Below are 24,496 nucleotides of genomic sequence, written 5' to 3' on the forward strand. Positions count from 1 at the left end.
CTTATGTGAAATAGCTAGCTAAATTCCTTAACCCCTTTCTATCACCGTTAGAGTTCTATGTTTTTTTCCAGCTGTTTGCGAGTAGAATGGAAAGACCTGGCTTAGTCTAACACAGCTTACTTCTTCCTTAAATAGTTCACACTGTCACCACTGGTTGTCTGAAGTCTTTCTTCCTTTCAAAAGATGTGTATTGCATACAGGCTTTCAGGTACAAGACCCTTCTAAATAAAAATACATAAACAGACTTACTTCAATTAAAATTGTCACGTTTGTGAGCAGTATCAGGCATAGCTAAACCTATAGAAGTTAAATTATATTTAGTCAAGAGAAAAATGCCAGAAGGTTTAGTTACATATTTATAGTATAAAGTCTGTGGTGGGGTTATTCTGTAGAGATACTGTTAAGCCTAAGCTTGGGCTGGCTCCCTTGAATGAAGAGAGTTATGCTTATTTATACGCTTTTACGGAAAAGTTTGGGAACAGTACTGTTTTCTTCTTTTAAGCCTTTCAGCATTTAATTAGATGGCTTTGTGTCACCTACTGTGACAGAAAGTACATATAATAGCATGCATGCTGTTGGAAGTTACAGATCTTGGCCTGTAAGTGCTATGCCCTGGTCTTGTGTACAAGGGTGACTCTGCCCATCTTGGTTTTTCTGCCCTTATTGGGAAAGGGTGGCATGTAAACCTGTGTCAGGCTGACTTCCATGTCCTTGCTGTCTCCAGCAGTGGAACGGGCTCAACAGGGGTATCTGGGCAGAGAGAGGGCAGAAAGTATCCAGACTTGAGTTTAAAAATTAATCTAGGAAGGACATTCTAAAAATAGGCTAGAGTATGTGAACATAGACTTGTGAGAAAAAGAACATAAAAGTTTTTGGCCCCCCCATAAAAAGAGGCTTTTTAAAGGGATAGCTGTATGCATCTCTTTCAACATGCCAAATTACACATTCATGATGCTTAAAAATATTAATTCCATGGGAATTAGAAATATTAATTCCTATGAGGGAAATGTGTCTTGGTTTGCTTTGGCTGCTTCCTGTTCTTGTAAGTTTTGACACTGAGTGTGGGAGAACATCAAAGTGGAACACACCCAAGTGTAGGGGAAATAGCCCTGCTGCCTTCAGAAAATGAGTTCTTTTGTTAGAGGTAAATGCTGAATTTATAACCAAACAGTTAACACTTTTTTTTCTTTTCTTTTTTTTTTTTTTTTTTAAACTAACTAACATTTACTTTAGTTGTTCCTTTTAATAGCTGTATCGCAGTAAATACATCTTTCCCAAGGAGGACAGTCAGTCCTTTAACCATACTGTGCCCTGTTTCTAGAGGAAATTGTGAAAATTAGTGGAACTGTAGGGTCTCCTGTGAGTTGATGGCTTGGTTATTTTTGCTTTGTTTTGCTGGAAGGAGTAGATTATATCCACAAAAAAAAGTGATCATTTCCCCCCTTCCCTCACTTCCCCCTCTCCCCCATCTAACTCATATGCTAATGATAGTTTTTGTAATACAGGAACACAAAAATTTTAGCTAGAAGTAGCACTTCACTATGTTTTGGAGTATAAAACCACATGAACACACTACAACAGGGTAAGAATGGGACTGCTAAAATTTTACAGGTGTGGGACTAAAATGTGGGGACTTAAGTTTGCCAGAGCATCCAGAAGGGAGGTCTGTGGCAAGAGTATACCCCATCTCAGGGCCCTACAGGCTTATGCCAGCATTCCTGGGTGGATATTCAGTATAGCACTGACAAAACACTTGGTTGTAATGCATGGAGGCATTATTTAACAGTACAATAAAATAAAATAAAAGAAAGGATGATTGAAAAAACTTATTTTTTTTTTTTTTCCTCTTACTAGATTAGATTAAATTAAAGATCAGAAGGCAGCAAGAACCTGCCCTGTGTTTTAGTCCGCAGAATTGAAGTACTTCTCTTGCTTGACCATATAGAGGCAAATGTTCTGTTATGTGTATATACAGCTGATACAGTTGGCATTCAAAGTTATTATCAGTGGTAGTCATACAAATCTGTTAATCAATTTAATTTTAAAACCAGTGTCCAATCATGTGAGATTTTGCTTGCACAGAAGGGAGATGTTGCATATGTGAGGGAAGGCTTGGGCATATTCACTTAATTAGATGGGGAAATACAAAAGAACAGCAAGAGTAAATCCTTACCTATAACAACCAAGTACACAGATTAATATTGCAAATTGGTTTCACTGAGCTGGGAAGTCCTATCCCTGGCCCATCAGTCCTTGCACAATACTGGTACAGGCAGAGACAGTGGTATTACTCTGTTGGGAGCAATTTAAGGAGACACAGTTATTTGTCCTATTAAAAATACAAATGTGTGTGCCATCTTCATTACCTTAGCCAGTTTACTGCAGGGTCAGGGAAGAGATTGTTGTTACTGATCAGAGTGTTGGTGGAGGAGGAGGAGAATACCTAAGGGAAGATTTGCACAAGGGCACAAGTAGAAGCAAAGTTGGGGACTGGAAGTGGCAATCTTTCTTTAATTTTCTTTAATGCTGACTCCCCAGTAGGCTCACTGGAGCCTATAGGCACATGATTAAGAACAGCAACAAGAGATTAATAAAAAAAACACTAGTTACATATTTTAGGTAATTCTCTGAACAAGAAGAGTGTTTCCTTCCAGGAGACTGGAAGCTTTCTGTTCCACCCCGCTTTATTTTAGCAGCTCACCAAGGTAAAGAAAAAAAATAATCAGGTACTTAAGTAGAGAATGGTTTTGTATCAGTCTTATGAGTTACTCTTATTACAGTTTTGTCAAAGGAAATTTTATTAAATCACTAGCCTGACTCATATGTATTGCATAAACCACAGCTGTGTACTATGGCTAATAAGTGACTAGCCTAATGCTGTATGAAAAGGTGCATATTACCACAGTAACTTACTTATGCATTGGATAATCTAATTTGCACACACACAAAAAAAGTCAACAACAAACAAAAAAGACAAACAAAAAGAAGTTGAATTTATGAAGACCATTCATTTCCTCTAAGTTTTATAAAAACAGGTGAAGAGGACAGGCCTTAAATTATTTACAAGTTTGCCTAAAATGACCTTATGAAAGTCCTGTGTCAACTGACAGGCCTTTCTGTGATCTGAAAATACTCTGTACCAGAAACAGTAGGCACACATGAAAATGTTAGTATAATTTGGATAAGGAGGCGTCAATCACAAGATGCAGATCTAATTTTGTAAGTTCAGGTTCAAAAGACTTGTCTGACCCAGAAACACAAAAACGTTCTTAGCTAATAGCCAAACTGAATTATTAGTAAGTAGAGAAAATAAAATGTTTTTTAGTTTGCCGTTTTATAGGTTTTGTGTTCTAGGGAAAAAAAAAAAGAAAAGCAAACAAAAAAAAATTAAGCGTGTGTCAGTTTATTTAATAGCTCAGAAAACATGCTGTTTTAACGAAAGTAATGTTCTTAGGGAGGTATGCAAAAGCAAGCAGTGTCTGTTTCTCAGGTAATAAAAGTATTTTATATAGGAATTAATTCTGTACTTCTTAAATTTGTCTAGAATTGCTGGTGGCATATTCATAGCAAAGTGTTTTGGAAGACTATAGCTTCCCCGCTGCTAAAAGCCAAGCGTTTTGTTTAACTCCCTAACCTATTATTAGCAACTCATTGTAACAATGTCCCTTAAATGCTCTCCTATTTTTTGTGTGCATGTGGTATAGAAGCATTGCTTACTGCAGCAGGACAGAGATGAAGGTAGGGGTCTCTGGGATTAGATTGTTCTAAACTAATAAATCTGTGAGCTGAAACAGGCACTTCCAAAGAGGTGTATTGCAGAGGGAAACGTGGAGTTGTATGTGTTGTGGTTTCAGGTATTGCATAGCGTGTTCAGTGTGAATGCACTGAATTAAGAAAACCTTTTCCACCTTTCTAGCCATTTTAAGGGGTCCTGGATAGTCTTTATGTTTTGGTTCTCTGCTTAATGCAGAAAAGCAATTCCAATCTGTGCAAAGGCAGAGTGAAGCCTTCGTCTATTCTCCTATGGATGACTTGGATGTAGCTGGCTGCCACATGTAACAAGATTGAGTAAAGGGCACTTTTCCTTTAATGCAGAAGTTGGACTTGCTGGTTGGTATTCTTTATTCCTGCCATCAGTCTTCAGTCTCTGCGGCTGTTGTCTGCATTAGGAATTTGTGTATGTAATACCTGTTCAATATCTAATGTTTCCAGAGCTTTGCGCTGAAGACTGTAGGAGACCTGTCACAAAGTACTGGTGTCCTTATATGAATGAAAGAACAGAAAAGGTTATTTTCAAAATCAAAAAAGTCTCTTGAAAAGTATAAATAGTTTATTAACATTTTGTTGATGGCAAATATGGTATAAAAATGGAATACCTTGGGTTGGCAGGGACTTGGGGGTCATCAAGTCCGCTTCCCTGTTCCTCACAGGACTACCTGAAACTAAAATGTATGACCAAGAGCATTGTCCCTATGCTCTTTGAACTCTGATAGGCTTGATGCTGTGGCAGCTTCCCTGGGGAGCCTGTTCCAGTGACCAGCTATGCTCTCAGTGAAGAGCCTTTTCCGAATGTCCACAATGAGTAAGGTAAAGATCTGCTGTAGTTCATAATCACTGGGAAATTCACCAGGCTCTCCCTCAGTAATGGAGGCAGTCTGTAATGATTTCTGTTGACTTATGTTGAGAAATGCTGTGTACTTATTATAATAAGTACTCTGCAGATAAATTTGGCTTTTGCCATATTTTAACATTTTATGCCATACCTGGGTCTTGAACAGTATGCACTGTATCGGGGAAAAAAAAATAGTATTTTTAAAGCATTATGTTTTAGGTTGGGTTTTTTGGTATGTTTGGGTTTATGTTTTGGGTGTTTTCTTGTGGTGTTTTGGGATTTTTTCAAAATGGCACTGGTTAGATTTTTAGAAAATGATCCTTGCTGCAGTTTTGCACTTGGCCTAAAATTATTATCACAAATTTGGACAAAGTGTCGGGTATCTTCACTGACTAAAGAGCTTGGTTTTGTGTTGTCATTGGGCTCACTGAGCTGTTGATGGTCCACAGTACTGCATGTCCTGTAAGTGCCAAATAGTTGTCTTGATTAAAAAATTACTGCTTCCAGATAAACTTCCTTTTTTGAAAAACATATTTTGACACCTATATTCTTAAATGTTTCAATAAAATAATGCAAGTATTGTTGGACTTGCTGTAGACTTCTAGTTTTCCAGCTGTGCTCAGGTCCACATGTAGTTAGGAGGTTGTATGATAAGTATTAGCTCAGGGTCTGTTGCTTAAGCTATTGTGTTACAGCACTGTAAAGAAGTTTTTGTAACAATACTGATGGTGGGCTCTTAACCCATATTGGTTTGCAGGGAACTTAAAAAGCTATAGTCAGATTCTAATATAGTTATCTATAACAAAATTATTTCTTTCTGGCACTTGGACAAATGAAAAGCATTAAGATTCAGCAATGTTTAAATGCAAAGAAAAATATTGATCACAATTTGAAAACTTGCTATGAGTTATGGAGTACAACAATATATATTTTCATCTTTTACTGTTTAAAAATTAATCTTTCCTTTTATGTCTTGTAGAAAAGGTGGTGTTGGCCTTGAAAAGCTGTGTGGATAAGCAAGATGAGTGCGTGGTTGTTTTGTTTCAGCTGTAGCTTTGAAGATACATTAATTGCGAGGGGTTGTGGCATTGCCTCTTCTTTACATGAACTCATTATGTAGCTTAACATTTTCTTCATCTGTTACAAGTAATATTTTGGAAATAGCTGGAAGGATATGTGGAAAGAGATACACTCAGGAACTGCTCATGTTGAAGGTGACTTAAAAAAAAAACAAAAAAGGAAAAAGGCAGTCCTTTTCTCTGGGAGGAGTTGGGTTGTTTGGGGCTTTATTTGCTTGGTTTGGAGTTTTTCTGTTTTTTTTTGTTTGGTTTTGTTTGGTTTTTGGGGGGAAGGGTTGTTTGTTTAGCTTTTTTTGGGGGGGGGGGGGGGGTGGTTGGTTAGATTTTGGGCAGGGTTTTTTTCTGGTGGGGGAGGGGTGTTTTATGCTTTTTGTGTTCGTGTATTTGAGTTTTTGTTTGGTTTTAATTCTAGTTTCAGGCAACACTGTTCTGAAGCACTGGTTGACTTTGCTGGGTAACTGGGAGTCACCTGCTCTTGTGCTTTTGTCATTGAAAGATGACTTGCTTTTCCAGGTCATCTTTCTTTTCCAGTTGGACATTGCACATGCTTTGTCTTCAGAATATGTAGAAATAAAAGTAGCAGCAAACAGAGGTAAAGCACTAAAGTCAGGAGGTACTACTTTACTATAACTGGAGTGTTTCATCTGTCCTCTTATATAAAAATGTTTTGTAACTTGCTGGCTTTGAGATATGTACAGCCAGCAGTCTTCCAGCCTTCTGCATAAGGACACAGAAAAGGGTACTTGGGGGGGTTCCATGTCATGGAAGCAGTCTGACTTTGCAACGTCTGTGTGAGGCTGCAGGCTAGCCTGTTCTAGAGGCCACACTTGATCAGTACTACCAAGCTTCACCCTGAGAAGTAGGCAGCTGCCTGTGCAGAGAGGGCATGGGTGGTAGGAACACACTCAGGCAGTTCCTCAGCAGCTGCATTGGCTTCCTTTTGGCTTCTGGGTACAAGTCAAGGTTTTGGCCTTGATTTGCTTTTAAGCTTAACATGACTTGAGCTCCAGCTGAGAGGCTGCCTGCTTTTGTGATCCAACGTAGCAATTAATGTCAACCAGGATACTTGACCTAGATCATGCTCGTTTTTAATGTCAAGTAGCCATTGGCAGGAAGTTCTTCGAGAAGGACTTTTCACTGGGGAATGCACTCCCAACTGGGTCTGCTAGAGTCTGCTTGCAGGGCTGGCTCAGTGCCAGGCTTATCTTGTTTCTTTGCCTATGGAGATGAGGAATTGTTCAGTGCTTCTCCTGTTCTCCTTTGCCACTGAAGAAAAGCAGGTTAATGTGGGTTTATAATCACTACGCAAAGATTTTTTTCCACTTGAGCCATGTGGGAAGACAAATGAAATATGTATTAAAGAAAAAATAGCATACATGCCTTTCTACATAAAAGGGCATTTTTTTCCTGAGAGGATTTAATTGAACGTTTTGCATGAAATGAAAGCAAAAGACGTTTCCTCACACAGACCAGTTTGAAAGTATGGCAAGTTAAATTTAGATAAGTGCTGGTTTCTTTCAGCTTTGTGGAAGACTCTATAGTTGCTGCCAGGCACAGAAAGCTTGCTTCCTGCTGGGAAACGAGATTTGTGAAACCATTAAAACCGTTGCCAGTTCCTTTAAGCTTAAAGTACCCTCCCCAGGCCTCACAGCCGAAAAGACTGTAATAAGGCCTGCTTTACCCCATGAGAAGGTGTTTCATGCTTTTTTTTTCCTAACCTTGCAATTTCAGACGAGGTTGGTCAGTTGAGTGAAGAAAAATGTTCAGGAACAAAGTAATTTTGGGAAGGAAGGGTTTTGTCTGGAGTGCTCCATGATGACTTTGTACCAAACCTGGACTAAACTGTTGGGATACAAATACTAGGCCTGGAAAAGCTCTGTTAGCTTACAACTGCTGGGAGATGTCTGAACATTTATTGACAAATACCCAGCAGCCAACCAAGACGGCTATGGTTATGGAAGGATATGAGGGAGCAAGAGGTGAGATAAATTTGAGCTAAAGCCCTAAACTTTAGTTCAGGGAGCTGAGACCAATTTCTAACAGTACAGCTACATTGTGCCTCTTTTTTTTCAGGTGAGACTGCCTGGTCCTGCAGGCTGAAAGAGTTCAGCTTGCATGTCTGCTTTGGACAAGATAGAAGAAATTTAACCACCTCCATTTCTTGAGCATGTTTTAACCATTTTCCAGTCAGAGAACTTCGGCAGTATGGTTTATGGCAATTCAAGAGATCAGAAATGAGGAAAAAGTTAATTGTTTCTAGAAAAGGTTAGGAAACAAAAAATACTGTGACTTGTTTCAAAATTAACTGAAGATTCACTGGTTTCAGCAGATTTTGGATTTATTTTACCTTTTTTATATTTAGAACAAAAGGAAAAAGACTTAAGAAATTGGAAACTTAAATATATAGGTCACACCTAAAGGGGGAAGGATCTTTAGCTAAGCCTTTTTTGAAGATTGGTAATGAACAGAGGAAGTTGCTGTGCTAATGAGAAGCATTTACTACCCAGAGTGAGGCAATTCTTGTGACATCTGAGGGGAAAGTACTGAAAGCATAAGTGCAAGCTGCTGGATGTGTTGAAATAAGCATGCTGATTGGTGTCATGTAACTAAAAGCAGTTATGTGAGGGACTGGTGTTCCCCATTAGCAGGCATCCACTGTACTGAGTGGCAAACTCCAAGAACTTACACTATCAGTGTTTTGTTACTGATTCTTAAAGTTTAAGGTGGTGTTAGGGTATAGCATGGGATTTCTTGTCTGTGTTATAGATGTCTACTGCACTGGAATGAGGGGGAGGCCCTATACATGATGAGCAAAGAGAAACAGGAACCCTGCAGAGCTCTTTGAAGCAGAGAACAGAAACAGGCACTTTCAGGGTGTGTTTCATTTGACCTCCTTTAGGCATATGCTATAGGATGAATCCAGTAGAAGAGCCTGATTCTTCCCATGGGCTGTAAACGGAGACTAATAATGACCTGCTCAGATACAGACACCTACATTGTAAACATCTTTATTTGGTCAAGTGAATTCTGGCTTGGCATCCACATCTGAGAATGGAAAGACTAGGGCGCTCTGTTATTATGGCTTGTGGTTAAGCGTCAGATGCCCTCCATCCTAGTTGAGTAAAGACTCAATGCCTTTTCAAAATGGAAGTTGGCATTCCAGGGCATCCAGAGATCTTCCCAGGTAGGGCAAATAGTACATGCTGAAGCATTGAAGGGCATCGTCTTTATGCCATCTCTTAATGGCAGCAGAAGCAAACCCATGTGAATCCTTGCTCTTCTAGTGTCAGTGTAAATGGAGAACAGCGGTTGGTTGAGCTATGAGGCTGAGTCTTGCAGCCTCACTGGGAAGATGTGAGCACATGCATAGTTCACCCAGCTCTGGAGCAGCAAGCATCTTCAAAGAGCTGGAAGTAGTAGCCCATTGAATTGCCCCCATCTAGCAGTGATTGATTTACAGCTGAACGTGTGTAGATATGACAAGTGGTCAGGCAGTGAGCTCCACAGGGACACTATTACTGGAGAACAGAGTGTACATTCTGGTGATGGGCTTGGTGCTTACCTGTAAATCATCTAGCATGTGCTTGGTGGGTCATGAAAAGTAAACGGTATTTGTTGAAGCTGCTTCCTGGGTGAAATTCCTGGGTGCTTTATTGTTGAATAGGGCCACATAAAACACAAGAACTCATGTTTTGAGTTCAGTTTTAATCCTTTCTTTGGACTGTAAGTAATATGCAGATGTTACCATTCTTTCACTTGTTTTAATCATAGCTATACAAATCTGCTTTTATTACTTCAGGGATTTGAGAATTTTGTTTATGCTGCAGAACTCCTAAATAAATAAATAAATGCATCTTTGTTCAAATTCCTTTTAATTTTTTTCTCAACTTTTCCTGTGGTTTATTTAGAATACCAGCATATTATATGGTGGCTGCAGTATTCTCTGTGTACATGTTACATTTGATATCTCTGGAACAGATTAAAGAACCCCCAAAACAACAAAAAAAACCAACAACAACAACCAAAAACAAAACCAACCAACCAAAAAAAAAAAAAATCCCCAAAACCCCACACAACCAACCAAGCCAGCTTTAATATTGTTATTGTGAAATGTATTCAAGTTAAATTTTTCAGGAAACTTTTGATAGGGAATTTTAATTAAAAAAATGAGTTTTAAGTTGTATTAACATTCAAGGCACTGTACTAATCCTTTTTTAAGAAAATGGGGCGTCAGTACTATGACTACTCTGAATTATTTTATTAAAGTACATTTTAAAAGGTAACCTTGTTGAGAGTGTCTTTATTGTAAAAAACCTGTAAACAGATCATTCTCATTATTACACCTATTTTCTTAAAGTGCTCATTGTCCCTGTGTGGGCTCATTTTATAATGTATGCACCTGGCAATGAAAATAATAATTAAGTTCTTTTACAATGAAACTGTGATTGGGGGGAGGGTGGGGGCGGAGAAAGCTCAAGTAATACTAGCAACCAGATTCATACCCAGTAAAGCTAGCTAATTGACTAGTAGGGCTGATGCTTCTCCTAATGTATTTTAAAGCCTAAAGTTATATTTTAAAGCAGTGTTTTTCTTTTTCAAATTGGTACCCCAGATTTGGTAATACCACTTTTAGTTCCCCTCTTATTCTTCCTTAAATTTTTCCCCCTTTCCTGCTACACCCTTCCATGTCTGTCCCATCCTCAAGTATGTGTTCTGACCTTCAGAACTGTGAGTAACCCAGGCACTGACTCTAGAAGTGTTTGAAGAAGATGCTACTGAGGAGGTTAGAAAGATCTGAGAGGTCTCTGTTCATCTTGTTCATCCACAGGGTTATGAGCCATGCTGTATGCCAAACACTAATAAAGTCTCTCAATCCGGAGAAAGACAAAGATGTAAACCAGAGCTGGGTAGCAAAACCAAAGTGATGTGGTTTAAGACACAGCTCTTCGGGGGTGTGTGTACTGATTAAAATGTGGGAAATAAGTTGTGCTGTGACATGGCTGACTAAAAGTATTTGAATTATATCTGACTTACTCTTTTAGTTCTTAATCTCCTTGCTTTTAATTTTGTTATTGCTCATTTTTCTTTGTGGTGGTGATGTGCTTTCTGTGTGGTTTTTGTCTGTTGTTGGTTTGTTTATGTTTTGGTTTTGGGGGTTGGGTTTGTTGGTTTGGTTTTTTTTCTGAACACTTGCCTTTTAAATGAGTTTTTCTATATATCCTCTGCATCTTTCAAAGCCTATTCAAACAGGTCTACTTTTGAGTTAGGTCTTGAAAATGATGAGCAGTGTCAAATGACTTCATAGCTTAGGATGAGCTTCTGACTGTGCCTGAGTTCAGCATGGCCCCAGAGGTCTATATTCATGTCGTCTTGCAGGCACAGATTAAAGCTGAAATAGTCTCACAGCCTTGAGCTGCATAATGATTCCCCTCGTGTAACAGAAGGAAGAAAGATGAGGAGGGAAACACGTCAGACCAGGCTGGATATGTGGGTTTCAGTTTGGGGCAGCTGTAGTATCAGGGAGCATCCCTTTCTGGATGTCTTTCAGTTGTACCTGAGGCCTGGGGTGGCCTGAATCCACCTAAAATGTGATTTTGGGGAAGGCTGGTCCAATCCATACATGAGTGCTGCTCATTTGGTACAGTGTCAGTTTTTCCTTTTTGAGGTGTATCATTGTAGCATTTAAATAAAATGGCTGTGCAGCCTGTGTTTTTAATAGAAGTAAATGCTGTACAATATTAAAGACCTAAAAGATGCACTAAAATAATGGCATGCAATATTAAGTCTCGCCTGGCAGGAAAGAAAAGCAAAGTGACTGTTTTTGATGCTGCTGCTCCATTATCAATTTGGAAAGTAATTTTGGTCTTTCCTGAGCTCATTTAAACTTTCTGCTTCAGTCACCACCTGTAGTAGTTTATTCCACCACCCCCAGCATTAATTACTTCTGCAGGACCCCTGTCTATACTTGTATTTTCAATCAGCTGATTTGTGTAACTTTGAAAACCTCCAAATTGTCTCAGAATGTCTTTCTTTCTGATGAAGAATCAACCTGGATCCTTTAAGTGTCTGCATTATGAATGCCTGAGGTCGTGTATCACCTGTTTTTCTTTTGCTGACGTGTACATCCTTCTATTAGATAAGAAGCAAGAGCCAAGTATTTTTCTTTTGTTTGCCTGCAACAGCTGTATCTTTCAGAGTTTCCTTTTTAGTGTGGATTATTTAAAATATACTCTCTCTCTTACCTTCTCCAAGAGTAAGTTTTTCCAGAAGTTGATGAAAAGCAAAGTTTTGCATGGCAAAATCTGAGTTTCATTGTATGGTCATTGCAAAAGTTTTGTTATGTGAGAGAGACCTTGATGGAAAATTGTAACTGCATTTTGGTTTCTGCTTTTTTCTTTGGCTGTCATAAGAGAAGAGAGTAACCCAGGTGCTTAGCTGTTCTGGTGACTTCTTTGGAGGGTGGACCAGAAGGTCTTGCCTCTTACATGCCAGCCTTTATGGGAAGCAGCTTCCTTGCCCAGCATAGGTTCCATCTCCAGGGAACAACCCCTTCCTCTCTCAGGGAAACAGTAGCATTCAGCCTCTTACGCTCCCTGGCTCTCCTATAGACATTACACAAGAGAACAGGAGTGTTCTGGCCAAAGAGCGTCCCTATTAGAAATAACAACAAAACCTCTGTATCTTGCTCCATATAAAGCCATTGTACATTTATCAAGCTCTGCAGTGCCAAAAACTTTTTTTCTGAAATGAGTTATATTTTGAGTGTGTGCAGCAGAAAACTGCGTATTCTGTTTTTGTTTACATCCACAGAACTAGAGTTGTGATATATCTGACTAAAAGGGAAAAAAGTCTTTGACGGGGACATTATCAAGTTCAGCAGGTTGTGAGCAAGGAGCACGTGGGTTGAAACGAGATGATCTTTAAGGTCCCTTCCAACCCAAACCATTCTATGATTCTGCGTTTTGTTTTATGTGTGGTTTTGGCCACAAACTGGGGGGAGAGCAGGAACAGAGGCAAAGGTAGAAGAGTGCAAATGCCATGCACAGCTGATAGAGGAAGAGGGTTCACCCACTTCTCTTATATAGTGATAGATACAGAAACCGGAGTTCAAATCCATGTATAGGTTTGCACTGTGCTTTTTGTGAACCCATACAGACTACTACTTAGAAACTGCAGACCCTGACTATTCTGATGGAGGAGCTTAGCTCTGTAAGTAGAGAAGAAAACTAGGCAGAGAAGTTTTGGCCCTTTCCTGCCTTTTTTCTTATGGGTGTTGGTAGTGCGGTGTATGTAATGCGTGTAATGCATAAACCAGGGTTTCTTTGTTGGTGGATGACATTGTGTGAAGTTTGTATGGTGTATTAGTAGTTGTAAGAAAGTATGACTTTAGAAGCTACTTCCATTTGGAGTACTTTATTAGATTTGTTTCCTGTTTCAAACAACTGAGAAGTGGCAAGTTGTTTTCTTGGTGGGTGGATTAAAGAATTTTCTTGTGTCCTTTACCATTATGAAAGACTAGTAAATCCTGTTTCTTATGTGGGTTGGTAATTTTTTGTGAGCAACTGGTCAAGTTAGTATAAGTACATGTTTTGGTTGGAGTTGTTTTGTTTTTCCGTAAGACAAGATACTCAGGTTTCTAGAACAAATTATGTTCTTGCAGGACATTGATACAGTTCATCTTCAAAATATATTTGGAAGGGGTTGTTTTATTTTTTAACTAACAAAATATAATTGACTTGCTTTGTTCCAAAAGCATGTATCAATAAGCCTTTTTTGTTCTTGAAATTATGCTCCTTCTCATTGTGGTCCTTGATGTAAGGACACATATGTTCCCTATGTAAGGAATGGGAAGATCTTCATATTTCTGATGATGGTTGGTTGGTGTCTGTGAGATTATTTTGATTTATTTTTTTTTTTTCCCCCTCATTGATCATAGTCATTAATCTGCTCTTGAATTTGTGGGCTCAGTTTTATAAGTTCTGTGTTTGTTCCATCATCTGTCTGTTGTCCCCACCTCATGAGTAACTATTGTTGGAGCTGCTTAGATTTCTCCTACTCGGGTTCAGTCACTGTTGTCTTTGTACTTACCAATCCCTGTGCTTGTTGTAAGGCTCACTAAAATAGAGGACAATGCCATAGGCAAAATTCTTTTTCTGTACTCTTAATTTTGAAACTTGCTGATAAATTGGGAAACTCTGACTAGAAGTTTACCAGATTGTTACTAGAAATTCTAGCCCTTAAATTTCAGAAGAGCTTGTTAAACCAAAAGTTTAACTCAATGCTGTTACTCGTCTTTGATGACAAAGAAACATCTGCCTGGAGAGCTTATGGTGACCCAATTTAAAATAGCCTGGACTGTGCTAAAACCAGTTCTACAATATCAGTGGGGTGTTTTTTTTACTTCTGCATTTTGAAAGAATCAAAGATAAATGTCTTCCACATTAAGGAGATAAGCTATAATAAAACATATATGGAAAATATGGCAGCAGTCCAAGAGTATTAGTATGCATGCCCTGATCAAGTTGTGGTGGCAGCTAGCAGTCACTCTCAAATTACAGTAAAATGTTACTCGGTAAGCATGGAGAGCCTTCCTCAGTGAAGTGTACCTGTCTGGAAAGGAAAAAACTTACCCCAGTTTAAAGCATTTGTTGCCTGGATTGGTGAGAAACCTGTCAATTAGGAGAACTAGTGTTCAATCTTTCCAGGGAGCAGCATTATTCTGGAGGGTCTGGACCACAGATGACAGCATCTGTAGCCATGTGGAGAACTGTGTTAGGATGTAGCACATATGTAACAAATGTATGGGTAATATACAGTCACACTGATGTGGGACTGGTCATGCTAACAGACATGGAACAAAGTTCACATACATTAACAGGCATATACGACAGTCATGTGAGCACCGTCACTGCTCCATGATGATTTCTGCCCAGTTTTTTTGAGTGGAAGCTGCAGATTCTCATGAAATATAGCAGTGGGAAATCAGATGTGAGAGTAATTCCCCTAGGCTTTGCCTGCTTTCTTCCTATATCTAATTAGCCACTGGGGAGGACAACAAGGAGTGGGCAGCTGGTCAGATAAATGGTTACAGTGGATTGGATCTGGCCAGCAAGCGGCAGCTTGGGCATTCTGGTTTGGATTAAAGGAAAAAAGAAAAAAATTAAAATAAACCAAAACCAACAAACCAGGGATGAGGGGAAAAGAGGCTTTTTATGTGTTTCTGACCCAGCTCACCTGGAAAGACATGCATTAGATATCAGTGGCTGTTACGTTTGAAGACCAGTTTTCTTTTTCTGTTCTTAAATAGAAGGCTTTTGGAAGATCTTAGTAGTTTCTTTTCTATGATTATCTATTTATTCCCTTTGCTTAGAGCAGGAGTGATCTTTACTGCTTCTCTGCATTATTACATGCTTCTTGCAAGTGTTCAGGCTTTTACTTTATTATCCTTTGGAGACTCTTTTGCAGAGAAATGAACCTTGATGTCAGGTGCTAGTGAGCATGAATATTCTAAAGCCAAATTGCCCCTGCTGTGGAAAGCCTCATACATAAGAAGAGATTTAGGGGAAGGAAATTTTCTATGAGATTCTTCCCACAGACATTTCTCATCTGTTCTTTATGTTCCAATGTGACAATGCAATGTGAACGTGACTGATGAGAAGGTTGCTTCATGAGCATGGGCAATCCTTTGGATAATGTTGGGATCTACAACGCAGGGATGTGGGTAGGTGAACTCTGTGTATAGTTGTTTTTGTTGGTTGTCATATGCTTTGAGGGTTACTATAATGTTAATTCTGCTCTTGTGAGCAAATAAATTGGGTCCTTTATTGTTTCAATGGTTGGTACTTTGATTGGTCATGCTTTGTTTGATGCTTGTTAATACTAACATGGAAAACAGTGCAAGAGAAAAGGTTTAGGGCTTTGTTTCTCTTCTCTCCCTAATGTGGCTTATCCATTAACCACTGAAAGATGAAACAACCTGCAGAAGGGCATCTGGTATTTACGTATGCACTATTTTGTAAAGCATCATTGAATGGTTTGGGTTGGAAGGGACCTTAAAGATCATCTAGTTTCAGCCTCCCTGCCATGGGCAGGAACATCTTCCACTCGCCCTGTCCAGCCTGGCGTTGAACACTTTAAGGGATGATGCAGCCACAGCTTCTCTGAGCTTGTCCAGCATCTCGCCACCCTCATAGAAAAGAATTTCTTCCTACTGTCTAATCTAAATCTACTGTCTTTCAGTTTAAAGCCATTCCCCCTTGTCCTTACTGGATACCCTTGTAAAAAGTCCCTCTCCAGCTTTCTCATAGGCCCCCTTTAGGTACTAGAAGGCTGCTCTAAGGTGCCCCTGGAGCCTTCTCTTCTCCTGGCTGAGCAACCCCCCGACTCCCTCAGGCTGACTTCACAGGAGAGGTGTTTCAGCCCTCTTTGCTTTTTGTTTTGGTTTGTGGAAAATAATTGTATAATAATATTTTAATTCAGCAAGTCTGTAGTTTTATGTAGATTCATGCCTCTTGACGAATGCATTTTTCATCTGTTTGGCACACAGACATACTGTTAGTCATCCATAAATGAAAAAAAGTGAAAGTTGAGAAAGGTCTTGTAAATGCTTTGAAAACTTTTGGTGCATGTAAGAAAATTCATGAAAGCTTCATATTTTAGATTATTTGAATCAGTCAGCCTGGGGGTGGTGGTGGGGAAAGTTTTATAACTGGCAAAATATCAAGAATTAGACAAACTTGAACAGACCATTTACACTTTGAGAAACTGGAATTAAGTTTTGTAATGTGCACTGAATAAAAACTGATTGTCTTCTGAAAAAGCAGAACAATTTTAATGTGCTTTGTATTTTCCTAAGACAATAGTTTGGTGTGATCTTCTGTTGTTCAAAAAATTGTTAGGAGTGTGGAGTTGTTGTGCGTTCATTTTATAGAGACAGTGTGTTTGGTCTGAGTATTTGTGTTTACAAGACAAGAGGTTTTGTTTGTGAAAAGGTCTTTCTAGTGTTTCTAAGAAAGGAAAGAGAATAGTTAAGGATAATTGCTGAAGAACTTTCCTTTTCCTTTTTATTATTTTGATTATTTTCTAGTAAAAAAAAAAACATTACTGGTTCTGATGACTTAGTCTAGACTTAAGTTTACAGTACTGCCTTTGACTAGGACCAGGATAAATCTCACTTCTACTGAAGTTTCTGTGGACTTTAATATGAGATTTAATACCACTTGAGTTATATGGAAGTAGTCAAGAGGTCTAAAACCTACAAAGGTATTAGAGGTTCATAAACATTTGAATTTCTAAGATTAAAAAAAAGGTGCCTAATATGTTGCAAATTTAGATGTATGCAGTAAAGTGGGAATCCCTGGCTTGAGTACAAGGCAAAGCACCTGCAATCCTAAATTAAGAATGTTGTAAAGTGGAATAACAAAATAGAGAATCAGTGTGATAGATGGGTTTCTGATGCTCTTGCTAGCTGGAGAACAGAAGAGGTTTGAGTCACTGTATGGCCTAGGAATTAGTATTGTTGAAGATAAAATTAAGCATGTTTGGGAGAAAGAAATGCAGTTGGCAACTGAGTACCCAAATGCACTCGATAACTGGGAGTCATTGTTGACTGCTTTTGGCTTCAGCTGTTTTGTTGGACATGTGGCAAGAGTATTGCAGTGTAATTGTTGCTGGAACTGCACAAGTGTAATTCATTCTTGTGTTGTGCTTACCTGGTTGTCAGTTTCTTACTCTTCTCTCAAAATGGCCTGGGGTACCAGGATAAAGTATTGACATCTAACATAGATGCGTACATACAGAGATAAGGTGCATGTATACAAAAGATGCTTGCCTGCCAGACACTTCCAGTTTTTGACTTCTCATAACTATTTTCTCTAATCAGGATGCCATTTCTTGCTTTGTAATGATAGCTGAGATTGCCAGTATTAACTTTCAGCTGCTCTTCATTAAATACTCTTCTATTGTCTTTGGCAATGTAATGTTTCAGTGATGATACAGACTGAAGTATTTGTCTAAAAAAAAAAAAATGTTTTCCCCCCCCCCCCCCCCCCCCCATTGTGATATTTCTTTAGCAGTCGGGTGCTGATGAAATAATAATAATAGTTAATACAGCACAATCAGAAGTGTAAAATAAATGCTTATTTTTCTCTCCTCAGTTAGACTTCCTTAATTACAGAAAGGAAGAAGTGATACAGAAGCCTAAGGAGGTTGTGGGGTGATGAAAGAGGAGAACTGGGGAACAGGGAATCTTTAACTTTATAAAGCATAAACAAACTTGTGGATTTTTTTTTTTTTATACTGCAGATTATTGTTGAATGTAGCCAGCTTCCCACCTCCCTTTTAAGTGCAATTGTAGAAAAGGTTGTGTCTGGCAGAGCAGCAGAAGGAGCTCAGGGACCTGATTCTGTACTGGATGTCTTCAAAGGCAAAGAGTGGGAGGTGTATCTTAGACTTGCAAGATTGCAGGAGTTGAAACTGATTTTTACGTCATGTTTATACCTTCCAGATAAGGGTGGCTGCAGAGATTGAAGGCTAAATTAAAGCCTACGGTAATATAGGTAGCAAAGTAGCATTATTAAGAGACTACTGATTAAGGCAACTTTAAAGGATGTTTTTCACCACTTAAAGATGTTTCCAGACATCACTTTGCTCTGAAATGCACTTTAAAAAAATCTTTTCCTCTGCAGACAGCCAAAAAGCTGTGCTTGTGAATGTTAAAAATGACCTTGAACAGAAGAACTCAAAGGTTCTTGGTGGCTTTGTACTGAATAAAATAAACTGGCACAGCAATGAGAAAAACCTGCATTAGGATACAGGGCCCTGATTCAGCAAAACACTTAATCTTAAATGTGGATACAGACCTTATTCTTCTGTGAATGCTCATGTAATTCCTCATCAGAACATTTAACAAGTTTAACACTAAAATTGACAAGTTTAACGCTAAAATAAACCATATTCATGAGTGCATGTAATATAAAGTATTGATAATGTTCTTAGATGGATATCTGAGATGTTTGAATGAGGAAAAGACCACCATCACCACCCACTACCACCACCCCCCAGATAAGTAGTGCTATCTGTGCAAGTAGTCATCCAGTCAGGCTTGCTTTTTTTAGATGCACCTCATGGAGAGGTGTCACCAGGTTTGGAAGCTACTGCTTTTGGCAAAACATCTACAGAGGTTTGTTGCTGAAATTGAGAGCTGCTGGGAGACCTAAAATAAATGTCTAGTTTTACTAGCAAGGTGTGGATGATGTCTGGGTGTTAATTGAGATCTCAGTGGAATAAGGTTATTTCCTTTGTAACCATTTAAACACTGACAATCTATTAAGATTCCCCCCTTTGTGGATATGGAAATAATCACTGTACTGGATCAGTTTAATCTACGTTATTCAGTACATCATGCCCTTAGCTGTTGCTCTTAAGCAGTAGTAATAATAAACTTCTTATATACTAATATAAGTAGTATATTGCATACCATGCAAGACTACTAGGTATATAAAGTGTACCTGAAACTGATATGCGAATGATAAGGCTTCTTTGCCTTTGCTTCCTTACATTTAAGTTCCATGACTTTAGAGATGTAGAATCCATATAAATGATTAAGTTGATGTATCTAGCACTTCATAGTAGTATTAATTTTAATTTTTCAGGTCTATTTTTCTTTATAAGCATTGTAAGATTTATCTGTACTAATGTTTTAGCTATTATTGCAGTACTAAATTTGTATCTCATGATGCTTCCCTTTACACAAAATCCCTTATTTGTACTATATTAGTGCTACTAATATATTAGTATATTAGAACTACAAAGAGCAATTTATCAAATTTTCTGTTTAGTCTGGTTACTTAAATTTGGTAGCCACCCATAGCTAATTTGTCCTTAAATTGTCATTGCTTTACACTACAGTTAGCTCATAAACAGTAACAGAATATGCAGTAATGAGAATTGTAAATGTTAACTCTTGTTTCTAGAAGTCTCACACGTGGTGCTAGACCAAGGGCTGCTTTGGATGCTGCCAGGAAGTTAAGTCAGCAGTACTAGGTGACAGTATCACAGGACAGTTTTTCAACTTTTCCTTGTTAATAGCAGTACCAGTGGAAGTATCTATGTTTGCTCGTAAGAGAATGCTTTAATCAATAGTATCTTTGCTTTAGCAGGTATGGTTTTATTTAATAATGGGGTCCAGGTGGGGAAAGAATACATGATATTAAATTCTGCCATCTTTACGCTGTTGTTTGTTTTTTTTTTTCTGCACAGAAGTACTCTGGGTGTGAAATAGCTGCCTTATGATTAAAGAACATGAATATTGTATAGTCAGAATCAGCAGCTAAGGAATGGCAGAATTAAGGTTGCGTGGACAACCTGCATTGGATCGGTTGTAAAATGCTCGTTCCGTCCATTGTAGGGCTTGTGTGTGCTTGTGTGAACATGCCCATGGAGGGAGCAAAGCGGGGAGAGAAAATCCTGCCTATCGGTGCTTGCTGGCCATGGGAAGTTGTGGCCACAAAGACTGTTTTTATCAGATGGTTAGAAATGAATGACCTCACAGCTGATACGTTGTCATGATGGCTGTGTTTTGGGTCTGTGGTTGCATAGGTTGCTGCTGTAGGTTTTGAGTCGTGGCTAAGTGCTGTGTAACCACGCTTGCTGCTTCTGTCTGATGTTCTTAGGACAGCCTGATTTGGAAAGTTTTTGCTGGACTGTTGTGGCCCTGGAAGAAAGCTGCTAATTTGTATTTTTGGCTTTTGGCTTATACTTCTGGCAGGGCCACACAGTGTGTCCCATGCTTGGCAGCAGCGACTGCCTGGCTTGAAAGCTGTTGTGCATTTAAATCACCCTGCTCGGCTGGAGCACTGCAATAGGAGTTCTTTGGTTTTGTTTGGGGTTTTCACAGTGCTTGATGTCTGGAAAACCCATGATGTATTTTTGCCTTGTTACATGTTGGAGAAACTTAAGAAACCCTGGATGTTGCATGGTCAGCTGTGTGCGCTGTGAAAATACTTCATTGCGCTTTCTGCCAGGCTAACAGGTAACATGTGAACTACTTAAGTGGGTCTTTCCTAATTACTTTTCCTGGTAACCCTGGAGTAAACTGAAAGGTTTTCTAGGAAACACAGTGTAGGACCCAGTACTACAATAATTGTGTAATAGGCTAAGGGACCAAAATCTTCCTTTTTTATTTTTTGTTTATTTTTTTATTTTAACCACAGTTGGCAGCCTCTGTGGTGTCCTGTCATTCAAAGGCTGCAAAAAGGACAGATTTCTGCAGAAATGTCAGTGAACCCACATATGTGGACCTGCTTAATGTCCATTTGCCAGAGGCCCTGAGGTGGTAGCAAAGGCACACAAGGTTGTGTGCCACCTCTAGCCTCCTGCTCCCTAGCGCTGCACAGGTGAGGCAGGCCAGGTCCCTAGGGCAGAGCCAGCCTGGAGGCTGTTCTGAGTAATCACAGGGGTTGTTCTGACACCCAGGTGCTGCAGGAATGCTGTGGCCCTCTGTCCAAGCATAACAAATGCATTGAAAGCCTTGGCAGGTCTGTGGAAAAGCATCTGTACAATGCGAGTTCCTCCTGTGCTGGCACAGAAGGCACCGTCACCAATACTACTGAAAACTAAAAATGGTTACAGCCTTCTAACAAGGAGAGGTTATTTTGTGAGAAGAGCCGTGGTTCTTGGGAGTGAGAGAGTGAGTCTATTTTAGTGGTAGTTGGAGGGTAGTGTTATAGCTGTTGTGACATAACTGCCAAAGCTGTGTCCCTCTTCAGTAAACTTGAATGTGTTTTGTTCCTGCCTAATAGACTATAGTACTTTAAAAAACGACTGTAGAAAACCAGGCTAAGCAAAGCCCTCGGAACTCAACCAGAGAAGAATCACAACACCCTCTGCTGGTACGAGTGGCGGCTCCTTCCTCTACTCCTCAAGGACTTGCCTGGCGGATATCCTAGAAATAGTGAAAGGCAGTTCTGAAGTGCAGTGCTGGATCCTCTTGATTAAACTGAGGTTATTTTAAATCATCTGTTGTTCTTTTTTTTCCTGTAGAAACTTGATAGTTTCGTCTGATCAATAACACTACTGCTAAAACAGATGGGGAGCAGGTGGTGATGGTTTTTCTCCACTTCGATATGTGGGAATCCATGTTACTTTCTGGATGTACAGAAGCTTACTCTTGTTGGCAAACTGACTGAAGTTGGAGGTTCTGTGTGCAAGTATGCTTCTGAAGACAGCGTCCATCCCTTTGATGTGCTGATAGTTGCCAAATCCACTGGGTAAACTTGTGGTTTTGTAGAGTAACCATGTGTTCCTAGGGCCTTTCCTAGAGCTTATCTCTACGTGCTTGCTCAAGATTGTAGAAAGCCTCTGTGTCACTTGTCTGTCAGATGATGAGCAGTCAAAAGCAGGCAGGCTGGCAGATTAATTTATTTATTTTTGTCTCCCCAGTGCGTACAGTCGTGCTCTCAAACTCTTGGTAGGCCTGTTGCATATTAACACCCACTCCTCTGCTGCCTTCTTGGCTCAGGATGACCAAGGAGGAAATCACAGGTTAAGATGGGGAGTGGACACCTTTTTAATTTCTTCTTATAGAACACATCTGATGCCTGCCAAAGTAGCCCTCTGCATGTTCCTGACCCTCCTCCTTCTCCTTCTCTTACCCCCCTTGCCTTAACATGCAACAGATCGTGGTAGGTGCTGCCACTTTCATTCGGAAGAATCATCTTCACCCACAGTATATTTATTTTATGGCAGGGCTGGGACTGTGTGGTGCTGACCTCCCCTCTCTCCTGCCTGAAGCCTGAGGAGGATGAGGGAGCATTCAGAGAGCAAGGGTCTGTTGCTGCAGTGCTTGGACGCAGAGCCCAGCACCGCTCTGGAGCATCACAGTTTAAGCTGGAGCAGGGGGCAGAGGGATGGGGATGGCTGGCTGGGTGTTCGGAATTAATAACGGTACCATTCCCAGTAAATGGTTGCTTACGTAATTTTGTTATGAAAGAATGGTGCTGGCTGAGCTGAGCTCCTCTCTCTGGCTTATGAAAGTATCCCTTCAGCGTGCTGGTGATGCTCTGCCTCCTGCATGAGAAGGGTTAAGAGGAGACAACATCCTGTCAAAGACCTTGTTTTTAATTTTGCCTCTCACACTGGCACAGATCCGGCTAAGAGCAGCCCAGATTAGTTCGGAAAACCTTTGAAGAGATTTAAGATGTCCTTCAGCCAGTTTGAAGGTTTTTGTCTTGCAAATCCAGTACAAGGGCGCCTGCAGGCATCTCGACCCTTGCTGTGCTGCTGATGTAGCTCAAGGTCACACCAACCCGCCCTGTGACATTCAGCAGCACACACACACGCAAAATTATGCGGTGAAACTGCTTCAGCATTCAGCCAACCAACAACTTCCTCAGCTCCTCACTAAAGGAAGAAGTGTGTATTTTTTTTTCCTTTCCCCCTTTTTTTTTTTTTTTTTTTTTGGCTTCGTGGATTTTTTTTTTTTTTGCTGCAGGAAATAATCCAGGATTTCTGGTGTGTGTGATGACAAGGTCATTTCTTAATTAGAACACATGTAAAGAACAAAGCTAAATGGCTTCAAAACAGCTTTGTAGTTGATGGAGAGGATTTAAATTATTTAAAGAGATAGTCACCCAAGTATGATGGAAACTGAATTCTAAACACATTAACTCTTTCAGTACTCTACAGTTTCCATATGCTACTCAAAAGAAAACGTCAAACTTGATGAGCATTATTGCTGCTGCTGCTAAATGAACATTTTTACAGCTATTTATAGTTAGGGTTGTATTATGCTTTCTCTTACCAGAGTTATGAAAGCAAGTTTGGGGTTTTGGTTTGTGTGTTTTTTGAGGTTGTTTGATTTTTGGTTTGGCTTTTTTAGATAGTGAAACATTCCAGGCTGGCTAGAGAGCAAGAGCTAACTATAGGACATTGCATCTTGGAGATCAGTGACTTAATTTTTACCACATTTCATATTTTGGTGAATGTGTTAGCATAAGTATAAATGTGTGTGAGTACATGTATGAATTACAGTGTGAGCATACAGGTATTACTGCTTCTGGGAAAAATCTGGACTGCTGTCCTCAGCACTCAGTGTGGTTACAAGGCATGAGAATATAAAGAAGGTCGGTTTGAGATTAGGGAATGGGAAATGAAAGGAGAGAATTGACAAGATAAATGGCAGCTTCCTTCACTTTGAAATGACTGTGAGCTGGCTGGAGAGAGGAGGTGGTATCTTGGAATATGAATTTTGTTCCTCATACTTGTTTGTTTCTTAGACTCAAAGCACCTAAATATAAAGGCATTGTTTTAACCGCTGTTAAACCGCTGTTTCAGCTGTTTTAACTGTGGTTTGAGGTGGTTGTATATTAATGATCCATCTTCATACCCTTATCCTATTACTTTTTTTTCTTATTCTGTTTTCTAGACTTCTGTAAATACCTGTGGGCTAGTAAGCTGATCACCTTTCTGTGGCTGCCTCGGGGAGGGCAGAGCCCAAGGGTCCCATGGCCATCACTTGCCCCCAGTTCAACTCCCACTATGCAAAGGGCTGACCCAACACACCAGAGAAGAAGCTGGATTTACTGTGGTCTGTGGAACCTGCCTTTGGGTACCAGCACCCAGTAACTTTCCAGGTTGGCTGCTTAAGAAAATAGCGAGGGTAAAAATATATTTGGATATTTTTCACCAAGGGGAAAAAAGGGGCAAAAAAAAGCATTGACTGGAAACTTTGCTGGCAAACTTAGGGCTGTATGTGTGTTTAAAGATGCTACTGCATGATGCGTCAGGGAACTGAAATGTGGTGAAG

General features: G+C 39.6%; 1 protein-coding gene across 7 annotated transcripts in view; it reads left to right on the forward strand.

The window, feature by feature from the left end:
- NRIP1 (nuclear receptor interacting protein 1) overlaps positions 1 to 24,496 on the forward strand; it is a 141,067-nt gene that overhangs the window by 83,279 nt on the left and 33,292 nt on the right. Inside the window, exon 1 of one of the 7 annotated variants that reach the window (XM_057412991.1) lies at positions 24,144 to 24,323. The exons of the other annotated variants lie outside the window; for them this stretch is intronic. The gene's annotated coding sequence lies outside the window, so the exon portion shown is untranslated. Of the gene's footprint in view, positions 1 to 24,143; positions 24,324 to 24,496 lie in introns of those variants that run through there. 7 annotated transcript variants of the gene reach the window in all.

Source organism: Pezoporus wallicus, unplaced genomic scaffold (genome assembly GCF_028554395.1).
Source record: "Pezoporus wallicus isolate ANWC-B61680 ecotype Strahan unplaced genomic scaffold, APGP_CSIRO_Pwel_v1 contig_6484, whole genome shotgun sequence".
Classification (NCBI taxonomy): domain Eukaryota; kingdom Metazoa; phylum Chordata; class Aves; order Psittaciformes; family Psittacidae; genus Pezoporus; species Pezoporus wallicus.